Below are 14420 nucleotides of genomic sequence, written 5' to 3' on the forward strand. Positions count from 1 at the left end.
AGCTTTCAATAGCTTGGTCAGATTTCAGAGTTTATGAAAATTCATGTTTCATCTTGTTATTGCAATGAAGTAATATATTCGAAGTAATGGATCCAGCTATACATTTCCAAAATTCAGTATCAAAGGTTCCAGAGTTGCAAAATCAGATTCAATGAAGTTAAAGGAATTCCTGCATTTCCAAAACAAACAGTCACAGATTCTGCAGCTTCATTGATCTCTATTTCAACAATTTGATACTTCCTAGATCCTATCTGATTCAGCTTGAGAAGTCATGGAAAGTAATTAAACTCCATATGTTACTAAAAATTCAATAGCTTCAGTGTATTACCTCACATATTTAAGTGCTGCTCATAACATTTTGATACACTTCTGGTAGCAATTCAAAACTGAATTTTTTTACTACATTCTATTGTTTTTGTTTCTGCCGAATGAAGTTTGAAACAACATGAACAATCATAATCAGGATCTCAACAACATCAGCTCGTTCCATACTAATTCAGCTCATGAAAATTGCTCCATTAAGCCTTACATATTCCATTTCTAAATTCTGCACTTACAAATTCTGCATTTCTGATTTTTGTACCAGATTTCTTTCTTTATATTTGTAATATCAAGAAACATGTGATTTCAGATCTTCACTACTTTTCCTCACTGTATATTAAACTTCTTTAAATATTAAGAATGTTTCCGATTCTATTAACTTCATAAATTCAGGGCAGCAACACCTACAGAATGCTTAGATTCCAGCATTTTCAAACCTTCTTCAACATATATCTTCAAATAGCTTGAGTGTATCACCTTAGTAACAATTTCCAGAATTCAAGACTCTTTAAGCTTGCTCTATCCACGAATAAGCTCCAGGGATGATTCTATTTAGCATTGCAATATTAAGAGCATTGGATTTAAAACCTTGTTATTCAAAAACAGAATTATCAAGTGGCACAAGAAATCCTTCACAAAATCAACTCTTTAGCAATTGCTCTTCCCAATCTTGAACCACTCCAAACTTCTTCATGCATCCAATTACTCCCAATCCTCTAATGTTAACCTCCATTGCAATCACACTTAACCTCAAACATTAAAAATTCCGACCATAAGAGAATGCATCAAACCATGTATATATCATCCAAAAACTTTTCCCCCACACTTCAACTTAGTCTACCTTGCCAAAATATCCATCATATATCAAACCATGTATCCACATCCAAAAGATTTACAAATGAGAAGACATACATTGATATGATGATTATCAAGAAGAATAGCAAGAATTTGTGTGAAAAGAAAATTAAGCAAAGTGATTAATCTTCACAAACATGATTCAATCCATTGAATTGTGATTTTGAAAGAATCAAAGCAAGTTCTAGAGTGCAATAACACAAGAGCATCACTCAATTTAAGGTTCATCCTTACTAGGCATGAAAAAGTATCAATCTAATTTACCAATCAAGTGTCCGTCATTAAGTAGAAACCTTGAGAAAATCAAAAGTCCATTATTGACATTAAGCTCCAAAATAGATTCTCAAATCTAGCTCACATTCCCTACATCTAATATGTTATAGAAAAATTGCTAGGGGTGCCATTTTCTTATTACACTTAAAATCAAATGCAATAAGAAAACTACTCACTGTAAACATAACTAAATGCAATAAGAAAATCAACCTTTGCACTCAAAGAATTTATTAAAGACAAGACTAAACATTAAGCATGAATTAAAATGTAAAAGAAAATTAAGTTGGAACAAACTCCCCTTAATTCCGGGCGGTTGAAGAAGATTAAGAAGTAGAAGCCACGCTGGAAGTGGATTTTCCTTGTTTGCAATCCAATTCTTTTTATTTACTATTTTTTCATTGCAAATTCTTTCTGGAGGACGAAGGCGGTTTAATTCAAGCATCCACTCTGGGAGCTTGTATTCTCCTACAACATTATTAAAAGAAAAGACCTCCCATACACATGTGGGATAAAAATAAAATAGGAGAATATTAGAATGAGTAGAAAATTTATTAAACAATGAATCACATCTAATAAAATCAACAATTGGTACCTCAATTAAATTTTCTAAAAAATCACAAATAATACTCACCTTGTCATGTTGATAGGTACCTGGAGTGGTGATTGTTACCTCCTTTTCATCAAGTACATGCTCAAGCTCTTGTTCTGGTGAATGTTCAGGTTCATGTAGTGATTCTTGGATGCTTGGCTCCATAGCACAAGTCCCTACACTCACATCCTCAATTCTTGGTGATTCTTAAGGTAATGCTTCCAGTAAATATTCTCCTACACTTAAATCATCTTCAACATCAATACCTACATCATTCCCAACATCTAAAGCAACCATATCAGTAGAATCAAAAGTATGATCAACTACATCATCACAACAATAAAAAGTACTTAAAGAATCTAGTTAAGAAGTAGATGCAGTGTCACGCCTGACAAGAGCTCCACAATCCACCTCCTCACTGGCGCTTCGTGTTTGTAACTGACTGATGGATGATGCAATTTGATCCAATTGTAACTATATGTTCTGTATCCTTGAGAATTGTTTTTCTTGATGCTCGCTCATTTGTTGAAAAGAATTTGGCATATAAAATGTTGAAACCTCTTGAAACCCATACGAATTCTGGTAGGTTGGATATGGTTCAATAAATGGTCCTTGTTCATTTTCACACCTGAAACATGAATTATCCACCCAATTAGCATTAAAACCATTAGAAAATGACTCATACCTATTTTGTTGATCCATGTTTGGGTAAATTTGATATTGAGGATGCAAATACTGATTTTCCATTCCACCTCCAAAATTCTGAAAATATGGATCCATGCTAAAGAAATCTCCTGTTCTTTACTACAACACTAGCACTCAAAATTAGAAGATTCAAGAGCATAAAGTTTCAAACACATGAATTAATGAACATTTAAGACTTTAACAATTCAAATAATGGCCAACATGAAAATACAAAAAGAAATAAGCAATCAAATCAAGCAAGATGCTAACAAAATAAACCAATCATGCACAATCTAAAATAAACACACGCATTACTAGTTATAGTTCCCCGGCAACGACGCCAACAATTTGATGTCAACCATTCTACATGTCACGTTGTGCATCAAATTTATTGAAATTGAAATGTTTCAAAACTAAAGGTAAGAGATGTAGTATGGATCCCAAGTCGTATTTTTCCAAGGGTAACTAACAAGTGTGTGCTCTAATTAGATTAAAAACTATTTTTGGGTTTTCTAATTGCCATCAGAAGGTAAACTTTTAAACTGAAACTTAAATGTCACAACCTGCCCTAATGCATTATTATATCTACTCAAAAATTCTGGTTTGCTTCTAACCAATCAAATTGCTACATGGAATAAAACCAACTCAAGACATGAAATTCTAAGATGAACTAACCAAATGAAGCTATTAGAAAACTAAAACAACTAAAATGAAATTAACCAGTATCGCTAAAATCTAAACTATGGACAATAGCAATCTAGGTTCAATTTAACAACCGATCAAAAGTGCTAGTAGACAGGAAAATGCTAAACTTCTCTAATCAGATCTATGATAGAAAACTAAAAATGTATCAATTGCAGCTTCATACAATAGCAGAACGAAAACAGAGTTAACAAAAACTTCTCATCTACACTATCAAATCAAAAATAGGATTTGTTTTTATGATAAAGAAAAACTAAATCAACAAATGTTCTGTAAACCGAATCTAGATCTAGGTTAAGAAACATTCACAAACTCCAAATCTTAGATCCAATCCCTTCTCTTCGCTGATCTGCCAAGGAGACGTAGAGAACGCCCTTCTGGCTCTCAACCACTGCATCTGGATTCTTCAGCCATGTAAATAAGATTCGCCAAGCCGCAGAGAACGCCCTTCTGGCTGGCTATCTTGTCGCGTGAAGAACAGAGGAGGGAAATGGCGATCGCAGCTCAAACTGAATGATCAGTTTGATCTCAAAGCTACAAATTGATATGGAAACGGAACGAATACATAAGCCTCAGGAAAACTCCAATCAAGCTTAGTAAACGCCTGAAAACCTTAGATCCAGAGAACGCCCTTAAATCTAAGGGGAAAGTGGATCGCGGAAGAAATTGACGCGGATCTAGGGAACGCCCAGGGATCGCGTTCTAAACTTCATTCGCTGATTGCTGAGAGATCCTGAATTCACGATTGAAGTCGGAATCGAAATCTTGATCTGGAGATGGTGAGCGGGAGTTGCGGCCGTCGCGCGAAGAAGAAGAAGAAACAGTAGGAAATCGCGAGGAACCGAGCCCAAGAAGCACTGTAGCTTCTCGCAGGTTTTAAATCCCTTCCAATCTGATCAGACGGCTGAAAGTTCTCGGAGCTAAATCAACGGCTGGATGAACTCAGATCTGGATCAAAATCTTTAGATCTTCATCAATGGACGAGATCTGCTCCACATTAGGTCGGATGGTCCAGATCCTTAACGGATGGCTCAGATCTCTCCAATCTTCAATGAATGACTACAATTGTTCTAGAGCTTGATCATCTCGTTAAACTCCGATCCGAGTGCAAATTTGGTTCAAATTCATCTCAGTCCAAGAACCTTTGATGCCTATAAAATAACAATCAAATATTATCATCAAATAAAGTCATAATACAATAATTTGCAATTAAGCCCAAAATCGATACAATGCATAAAATATGATGTAAATATGGGTTCCATCTATGCAAACTACATCAACCATGATTGTATGAATGAAAATAATGCAGTAAAATCATGGTTATCACCGACCAGCCTAGGTAAGATACTTATTTACATACTCCTTTGATGCTAACTGATTTTTCCTTTTATCCTGCAACCGAAATCATGATGCGTGCGCGGATGGCCTTCAAAGAGAAGCTCTCGGATAGCGTGATCGAGGCGTCTGTTACCGAGGAACCGGCGAGCCGTGGTCTGCCGTCGGTCGACACCCACGAAGATCCACTTGGGGCGAGTGAGGAGACGGCCGCAGAAGTGGGCGAAGGCGCGGCCAACCATGCGCCGAGAGGTGGGGCCACCCCCAGCTTACAGCCTAAGACGGAGCGGCGCCCCATCATTCCTGTCGAGGAACCCTCGGGATCAGCCTCCTTCGACGTGCCCTTGACCAGGCGCAAGAGGCACCGAGCGGAGCCGTCTTCACGCTCCGCTACCTCGGGTGCACAACCGGTCGAGAGGGTCGAAACTTCGACTCCGGACTCGTTCCCAGAAACTATGGAGGCCTCATCGTCCGATCGAACACCCTCCTTGGCTGAGCTGCCGCAAGGGATCGTGGCCACATCGCCCGTGGCCTTCATGCCGCCACCAAAGCCGGTAGCAGTCCAACAGTCCAGGATCTCACCGACATTCGATCAGGCGATCTCATCCCACTCAGCCCCGAACGGCCGATGGTCCGTTACGGCGATCCTCCATCTGCCGACGGAGGACTACAGTGAGCCGAGTGCCCAATACCGGATCCCCGAGCACCAAATCCTCATCCGGGGACCGCTTGCCGAAGTCTGGGAGGATGCCAGGGCCTGTGTGGCAATGCTACCTCCGGGCGCCTTGGCCAACAGACACACCCAAATGGCCACCGGGGTAAGTTCGTTAAAGTAAATTCCTGGCTTACCTTCGTTCGGCCATAACATTTTTCTCTTTTGCAGTACCAGATGGAGAGCCTAGCCATGCGCCATAGGCTTGAAGGTGCTGGAATTTCGTTCTATTTCAATTTCCCTTGTACAAAAATTGTACAAGTACAGAACTTTTCTTAGCAACATGCATGCTTGATCAGACATGTGTTTGAACAATCGAGCAAGTACTAGATGGATCAAAGCACACCTTGATCGAAGCACAAGATCGCTGGTCTCTTATGTTGGTATTCAGGATCGATACAAAGAAAACTAAACTAATTACACAGCAGAATCAAATAACTAGTTGTACTTTTCTTTTGTAGCCAAAGACCTCTTGATCTTCTGTTGTATTCCTCTCCTCTTCTTGGACGTCTTGTGAGCGACGATCTACCAAGATAACAAACACCCTTCCCTTCTTTGTTTCCAAACTGCCGACCACCAAGAGAAGCTCGAGGATGAGGCACCTTCTCCTCTTCTTCTTCTTTTCCAAGCCGTCGTTCATAAAGGATGCTAAGCAAGAGGCGTCGGCCCTAGCAAGGAAGAGGCACCGACCCTAGCAAAGGAGGACGCGTCGTCCCTAGCAAGGAGGAGAAGCGCCAGCCCTAGTAAGGAGAAGAGGCACCGGCCCTACCAAGGAGAAGAGGCGTCGACCCTAGCAAGGAGGAGAAGAGAATTGTGGAAAAATTAGGTTTTAGGGGGCGTCACCTACTTCCTTTTATAATCCTTGCCGCCGGCCCTAGGGAGGCGAGATTAACCAAAAACAAAACATGGATGGGTGGATGTGAGGCTTTATATAGAGGCTACAACAGGGACCCAGAGGAGGAATTAGTTTAGGTCTCCTGATGGGTTTGAGCTTCCTGTGTTCGGCCCGAACACTCAACTCAAGTCTATCAATAATAACTCATACCACTAAAGGGTTATTATTAAACTACCGCACCAATCCCATATTATAATATGAGCTCCTTCATATCATGAGTGCGTTAATCTCCTCGTGTTTAAGATATCGTATGTTCGTTAGTTAAATGAGTTACTAACAACTCAATTAATTAACATCTGATTCCAAGAGTAGTACCACTCAACTTTATTATCATGTCAGACTAAATCCACCTGCAGGGTTTACATGATAATCCTTATGAGCTCCTCAAGGGGACATCATCAGCCTAAATAATTAGGACACAGATTCCTTCTATAATCAACAACACACCATATAAACAGTATTATCTCCTAACTCATCGGGCCTATTGATTTAATGAATAAATCTCACCCATTGATAAGTTAAAGAAATAAATACTAAGTATGCGTGCTTGTTATTATATAAGGATTAAGAGGACGCACATCCATAATAACAGAGATTTTGTTCTTTTATGTAGTCAGTACAAATCAAACAACCTCAAACGGTCATGCTCAATACACACATAGTGTACTAGTGTAATTTTATAGTCAAGACAGACTAATACCAAATTACACTATAATCATTCCAATGGTTTGTCCTAATCCATCTTGGTTGTGAGCTACTATTTATAATTTATAAGGAATCGATAACATGATCTTCTGTGTGGCACCACACACCATGTTATCTACAACATAAATTAAATGGACAACTGCATTAACATATATATATATATATATATATATATATATATATATATATATATATATATATATATATATATATATATATATATATATATATATATATATATAATGCAAACATTTGACCAAAGTGATTCTCATTTCAAAATATTTCAAAACAGATGTTCATACAAAAGCTAGGCTTATAGTATACATCCTAACAATCTCTCACTTATACTAAAAGACTATGCTGCCATAAATACTGTCATACATCTGATTCTCATCCCCTCAACATGCCTATCAAAAGCTCTCGCCGGAAGGGCTTTAGTGAAAGGATCTGTCAGGTTATCTACTGATGTAATCTTGGTGAAAACAACCTCTTCTCATTTTACGATGTCTCGTATCAGGTGGTACTTGCGCTCAATGTGTTTACTTACCTTATGGGCTCGTGGTTCCTTCGAGTTTGTTGTTGCACCACTATTATCACAATAAATTGTTATAACTTTGGGTAAATCAGGAATCACATCTAAGTCCATCAAAAAGTTTCTGATCCATATAGCTTCTTTGACTGCCTCAGAGGCTGCCACATACTCAACTTCCATGGTGGAGTCTGAAACACATTTATGCTTAACACTCCTCCATGCTATGGCTCCACCTCCCAAAGTAAACACATACCCCGAGGTTGATTTACTACTGTCCTTATCTGATTGGAAGTCTGAATCCATGTTACCCATAGGGAGCAAATCTTCTGTCTGGTAAACCAGCATATAATCTCTAGTCCTTTTCAGGTACTTTAATATATGGTTTACGGCAGTCCAATGTCCCAGTCCTGGGTTACTTTGATATCTGCTAACCATGCCCATGACAAAACAAATATCCGATCTCGTACATAGCATCGCATATATTAGGCTTCCTACAACCGAAGCATAAGGAATTGCCTTCATCTCCTCTATCTCCTTTGGTGTCTTAGGACACATCTCTTTAGATAAAGGTACTCCATGCCGAAAAGGTAGAAAACCTTTCTTGGAGTTTTGCATGCTAAAACGAGCTAGGATAATATCGATGTATGAAGCTTGAGATAAGCACAACATCCTTTTCTTATGATTCCTTATTACTTTGATCCCAAGAATATGTTCACATTCTCCCAAGTTCTTCATATCAAACTGCTTGGGCATCCATACTCTTACGTCTGACAACACTTTGACATTGTTGCCAATGAGCAAAATGTCATCTACGTATAGTACAAGAAATACCACCATGTTTTCGTCACTTTTCTTGTATACACAAGACTCATCCGGACACTGAATGAATCCATGAGACTGGATCACTTCATCAAACAAGATGTTCCAAGATCTCGAAGCTTGCTTTAGTCCATAAATGGACCGATTGAGCTTACATACAAGATGCTCTTTGTCCTTCACAATGAATCCCTCTAGTTGCTTTATATAGATGTTTTCTTCAAGACTTCCATTAAGGAAAGCTATCTTGACATCCATTTGTCAAACCTCATAATCCATATGAGCAACAATAGATAAAAGAATTTGGATAGACTTAAGCATGGCTACCGACAAAAAAGTTTCCTCATAATTGATTCCCTCTTTCTGAGTATACCCCTTCACAACAAGCCTCGCTTTAAAGGTTTTCACCTTCCCGTCTGTTCCACTTTTCCTTTTGTAAATCCATTTACATCCAATGACTTTTACACCATTTGGTGGTTCTACAAGCTTCCAGACCTGATTAGAATGCATAGATTCTATTTCAGAGTTCATTGTACTTTGCCAAGATATTGCATCTTTATCTTGAAGTGCTTAATCATATGTCCAGGGATCATATTCATGTTCACCAGGGATCAAGTCCGAAGACTCTCCCAAAAATATGAATCTTTCAAGTTGTCTAACAACCCTCCCACTACGATGAGACACTATCTGTAATTATGCATCATTTGTGACACATGTTGCAGTTACTTGTGGTATCTCATCTTGTACCGTTGGTACTAAAGTAGAAGTGTCCTCTCTTATTTCCTCAAGAATAATTTTACTCATGGTCTTGTGGTTCATTACATAATCATCTTCTAAAAATCAGACATTGGCGCTAACAATGACCTTCTAATCTTTAGGACTATAAAAAAAACCACCTTTCGTTCCTCTAGGATATCCCACGAACAAGCGAACTTCTGTACGTGATTCCAACTTATCAACGTCTCCCTTCAGCACATGTGCTGAACTACCCCAAATCCGAATGTGTTTCAAACTAGGCTTACGCTCATTCCACAATTCTATGGGAGTAGAGGTTACTGACTTAGAAGGTACCAAGATCAGAATGTACGTCGCAGTTTCCAAAGCATATCCCCAAAACAAATTCGGTAATTCTGAATAACTCATCATTGATCTAACTATTTCCATAAGAGTCATATTCCTTCATTCCGCCACACCATTCTATTGGGGTGTACCAAGTGCAGATAATTGGGATTGAATCCCGGCCTCTGATCAGTAACTCCTAAACTCTCCTAAGAGGTACTCTCTACCATGACGTTTGTCCACATCAGCCTTGTACTCTTTTAACTTATCAAAGCACTCAGACTTGCGGCACATCAAGTAAATGTACCCATATCTCGAATAGTCGTCTATAAAAGAGATAAAATATTGGAAACCACCTCTTGCCTGGATAGTCATAGGCCCACACAAATCAGAATGAACCAATTCCAACACTTCTTTGGCTCTATACCCCTTTGCCTTAAAAGGCCTCTTGGTCATTTTTCCTTCCAAGCAAGACTCGCAGGTCGGAAAGTTTTCCACTACCAATGAATCCAAAGGTCCATCGACTATTAACTTTTGAGTCATACTCAAGTTAATATGACCCAACCATAGATGCCAAAGATATGTTTGGTTCATTTATGAATGTTGCTTTCTCTTATTAGAATTAGAAGATGTGTTATTAATTTCCATTTGTTGTAGCGTGGGAGTTATTGGATTAAGAGTATACAAATTGCCGACCAACGCACCAGAACAGATAACCATCCTATTTTTCTTGACAATCACTTTGCCATCAAAAGAAATAAAATATCCATCCATAAATAATTTAGAAACTGAAATCAAGTTCTTTCTAAAACATGGTATGTAAAGATAATTTTTCAAAATCAAAGTTTTATTCCTATCAAAAGATAAATAAACATCTCACACTGCAACAGTCGCCACTCTCGTAGCATTGCTCATGTAGACGGTGATCTCCCTTTCATATAGTCCTATGGTTTCCTAGAACCCCTGCAATGAATTACAGACATGATTAGTGACTCCCATATCTACACACCAGGTACCGGTAGATAACACCGCTAAACATGTTTCAATAACTAATGAATAAGATATACCTTTATTATTCTCCTTTCTGCGAGGACAGTCCACCTTCCAATGTCTAGACTGCTTGCATGTGAATCACTTGCATTTCGGCTTCTTCACACCTACCTGCGGCCCAGTCCCTTGAGGTCAAATCACTTACTTTGCCAAACCAACTTGTTTCTTATTCTTCTTTCCGCCTTTCGGCTTAGAGGCAGAAACATTTTCAGCAATGTGAACTTGAGAATTTTGACGAAATAGCCCTTCTACTACTTGGAGTTATGTTAGAAGTTTCACCAACGAATAACCTTTTTATTCATGTTGTAGTTCAGGCGAAACTTCTCAAAACTCTTGGGCAGCATTTGGAGAATGATATCGACCTGGGTTTCCCCATCGATTTCAGCTCCAAGGACTTCCATCTCATTCAAATGAGCCATCATCTTGAGGATATGATCACTCACGGGTGTCCCCTCAGTTATGGTGGTCGTCAGTAAGTTTCTCATGGCCTCCTGCCTGGCAGCCTGATTATGGTGTCCGAAGAGTTTCTTGAGATTGAGCATCATGTCATAGGCAGTGGATATGACCTGATGCTGATGTTGCAGCACATTTGACATAGAAGCCAAAATGTAACACCGCACCATCTCATCTGCCTTGACCCATTTCCTATGTCTCTCTATCTCCTCTTCACTAGAATCCTTATCAGGCACGCTAGGACAGACCTCAAGAAGTATGAACTTGTATTCTTCAACAGTTAAGACAATGTCCAAGTTTCGTTTCCAATCAATATAATTTGGACCAGTAAGTTTGTTTTCTTTTAAAATAACAGCAAGATGATTGAAAGCCATTTTGAAATCCTAAGAATCATAAAATAAAATATTTGGTCAAAACTTTATAATTTAAAATAATATTGATTCCTCAAACAATATTATTTAAATTCACCAACACCTCAAAACACTGTGAATTTCGTATGCCACGTAGTGTGGATGTATACTAATTCAAACATTTGTAAGAGGAGGTTTTACCCATTAATTTTATTATCTTGTCAACATAACTTTATGACAAATAAAATTAATAGTTGGTTCATCTTTGGCCACACAAATAATAGCAGTGACTCCGATGGAGTTAACCTTTCTTACACATCCTACTATTATCCTGCCTAAACTTATATATGAGCAGTGCATAATTTAACCGAAAACTAATCACACATAGCCAGAAACCTTGCTCTGATACCACTTGAAGGCGCCGAAATTCCGTTATTTTTCAATTTTCCCTGTACAAAAATTGTACAAGTACAGAACTTTTCCTACTAACCCGCATGTTCAATCAGACATGTGTTTGATCAATCGAGCAAGTACTCAACGGATCAAAGCACACCTTGATCGAAGCACAAAATCGCTGGCCTCTTATGTTGGTATTCAGGATCGATACAAAGAAAACTAAACTAATTACACAGCGGAATCAAAGAACTAGTTGTACTTTTCTTTTGTAGCCAAAGACCTCTTGATCTTCTGTTGTATTCCTCTCCTCTTCTTGGACGTTGTGTGGGTGATGATCTACCAAGATAACAAACACCCTTCACTGCTTTGTTTCCAAACCGCCGACCACCAAGAGAAGCTCTAGGATCAGGCACCTTCTCCTCTTCTTCTTCTTTTCCAAGCCGCCGTCCACAAAGGATGCTAAGCAAGGGGCGCTGGCCTTGGCAAGGAAGAGGCGCTGGCCCTGGCAAGGAAGAGGTGCCGGCCCTAGCAAAGGAGGAGGCACTGGCCCTAGCAAGGAGGAGAAGCGCCGACCCTAGCAAGGAGAAGAGGCGCCAATCCTAGTAAAGAGGAGAAGAGAATTGTGGAAAAATTAGGTTTTATGGGGCGCCACCTACTCCCTTTAATAATCATTGCCGCCTGCCCTAGGGAGGTGAGATTAACAAAAGAAAACATGGATGGGTGGATGTGAGGCTTTATATAGAGGTTACAACAGGGACCGAGAGGAGGAATTGGTTTAGGCCTCCTGATGGGTTTGGGCTTCCTGTGTTCGGCCCGAACACTCAACTCAAGTCCATCAATAATAACCCATACCACTAAAGGGTTATTATTGAACTACCACACCAATCTCATATTACAATATGGGCTCCTTCTTATCATGAGTGCGTTAATCTCCCTGTGTTTAAGATATCGTATGTCCATTAATTAAATGAGTTACTGACAACTCAATTAATTAACATCTGATTCAAAAGTAGTACCACTCAACTTTATTATCATGCCGGACTAAGTCCACCTACATGGTTTACATGATAATCTTTATGAGCTCCTCAATGGGACATCATCAGCCTAAATAATTAGAACACATATTCCATCTATAATCAACAACACACCATATAAACAGTACTATCTCCCAACTCATCGAGCCTATTGATTTAACGAATAAATCTCACCCATTGATAAATTAAAGAAATAAATACTAAATATACATGCTTGTTTTATATAGGGATTAAGAGGGCGCACATCCATACTAACAGATGTTTTATTCTTTTATGTAGTCAGTACAAATCAAACAACCTCAAACAGTCCTGCTCAATACACACATAGTGTACTAGTGTAATTTTATAGTCAAGACAGAGTAATACCAAATTACATAACCGTTCCAATGGTTTGTCCCAATCCATCTTGGTTGTGAGCTACTATTTATAATTTATAAGGAACCGATAACATGATCTTCTGTGTGGCACCACACACCATGCTATCTACAATATAAATTAAATGGACAGCTGCATTGACATATATATAAATATAAAATGCAGACATTTGACCAAAGTGATTTTCATTTCAAAATATTTCAAAATAAATGTTCATACAAAAGCTAGCCTTATAGTATACATCCCAACAAGCCTAACATTTCTGGAGGACGAGTTCAAAAAACTCAAGGTCTCGAGTGGCGCCTCTTCCTCCCAGGGGCCATCGACCTCTGAGGTTGAGAAGCTGAAGGCCGACCTAGAGAAGAGTAACATGCTTTTGGAGGCTGAGCGGAGAAAGTCTACCGACCAGGAGGTGATGTTGGCTCGGTTCAAGAAATAGGTCGCCACCTTCGACAAGAAGATAGAGTCGGTGACTGCTCGGAAGCAACGGGCCATTGACGACCTCGAGTTGAAAAACCAGGAGGCCCGGAAGCTTGCCCAGAAGCTTAAGGAGGCCGAGGATTTCTTGGTGGTCGAGCGGAACAGCCGCTCGACTGAGGAGAAGTCCCTCTGTGATCAGGTGGCCTCCAGGGATGCCACACTAGCTGCTGCCAAGGACGATCTAGAGGGATCCCGAGCGGTGCTAGAGGGATCCCGTGCAGCGCTACGGATTTACCAGGACGCTGAAGGGAGTAGGTTTGAAACCATGAAGCAGACCTACCTCCATTCGAACGCATTCTATGACAGGTTCACCGATCGGGCCCTTTAACTGCTCGACTTGGCGATCGAAGGGAAGATCGGTCAACTTCATGAAGGGGGGCATCTGCTAGTCACTGTGACCAGTAAGATTATAAGCCGGGACAAGCTGGCGCCCGCTCTACCAGACGATGTGCTAGACTATTTAGAGTGAGGCTGAGGGCTCGATCTTTTGTAATCTCTTTTGTAAGCTTTTTAAAGTATTAATGCATGCCCAGCCGTTCGACGGGACATTTTCTTATTGTGTTCGCATTCCGGTCTTCCTTTAGCCATATTGTATTCCCATAATTCCTTCATTCGGCCGTGATTTTTATGCGCATCTGCTCGATTCGCCTTTCTTTTCAAGTCACTGGGCCTGAAGTATTTTGGTGCATTCTCCCGAATGGGCCTTTCATTTGCCATTTTGGGGGCTTTCGGGCAACCCTCATCCGCAGTCAGCCGTTCGACCATATGCGTAGTCTTGGGTCTATCGTTTCCGCTTGTCTAGTT

The sequence above is a fragment of the Zingiber officinale genome, chromosome 9B, assembly GCF_018446385.1.
Source record: "Zingiber officinale cultivar Zhangliang chromosome 9B, Zo_v1.1, whole genome shotgun sequence".
NCBI lineage: Eukaryota > Viridiplantae > Streptophyta > Magnoliopsida > Zingiberales > Zingiberaceae > Zingiber > Zingiber officinale.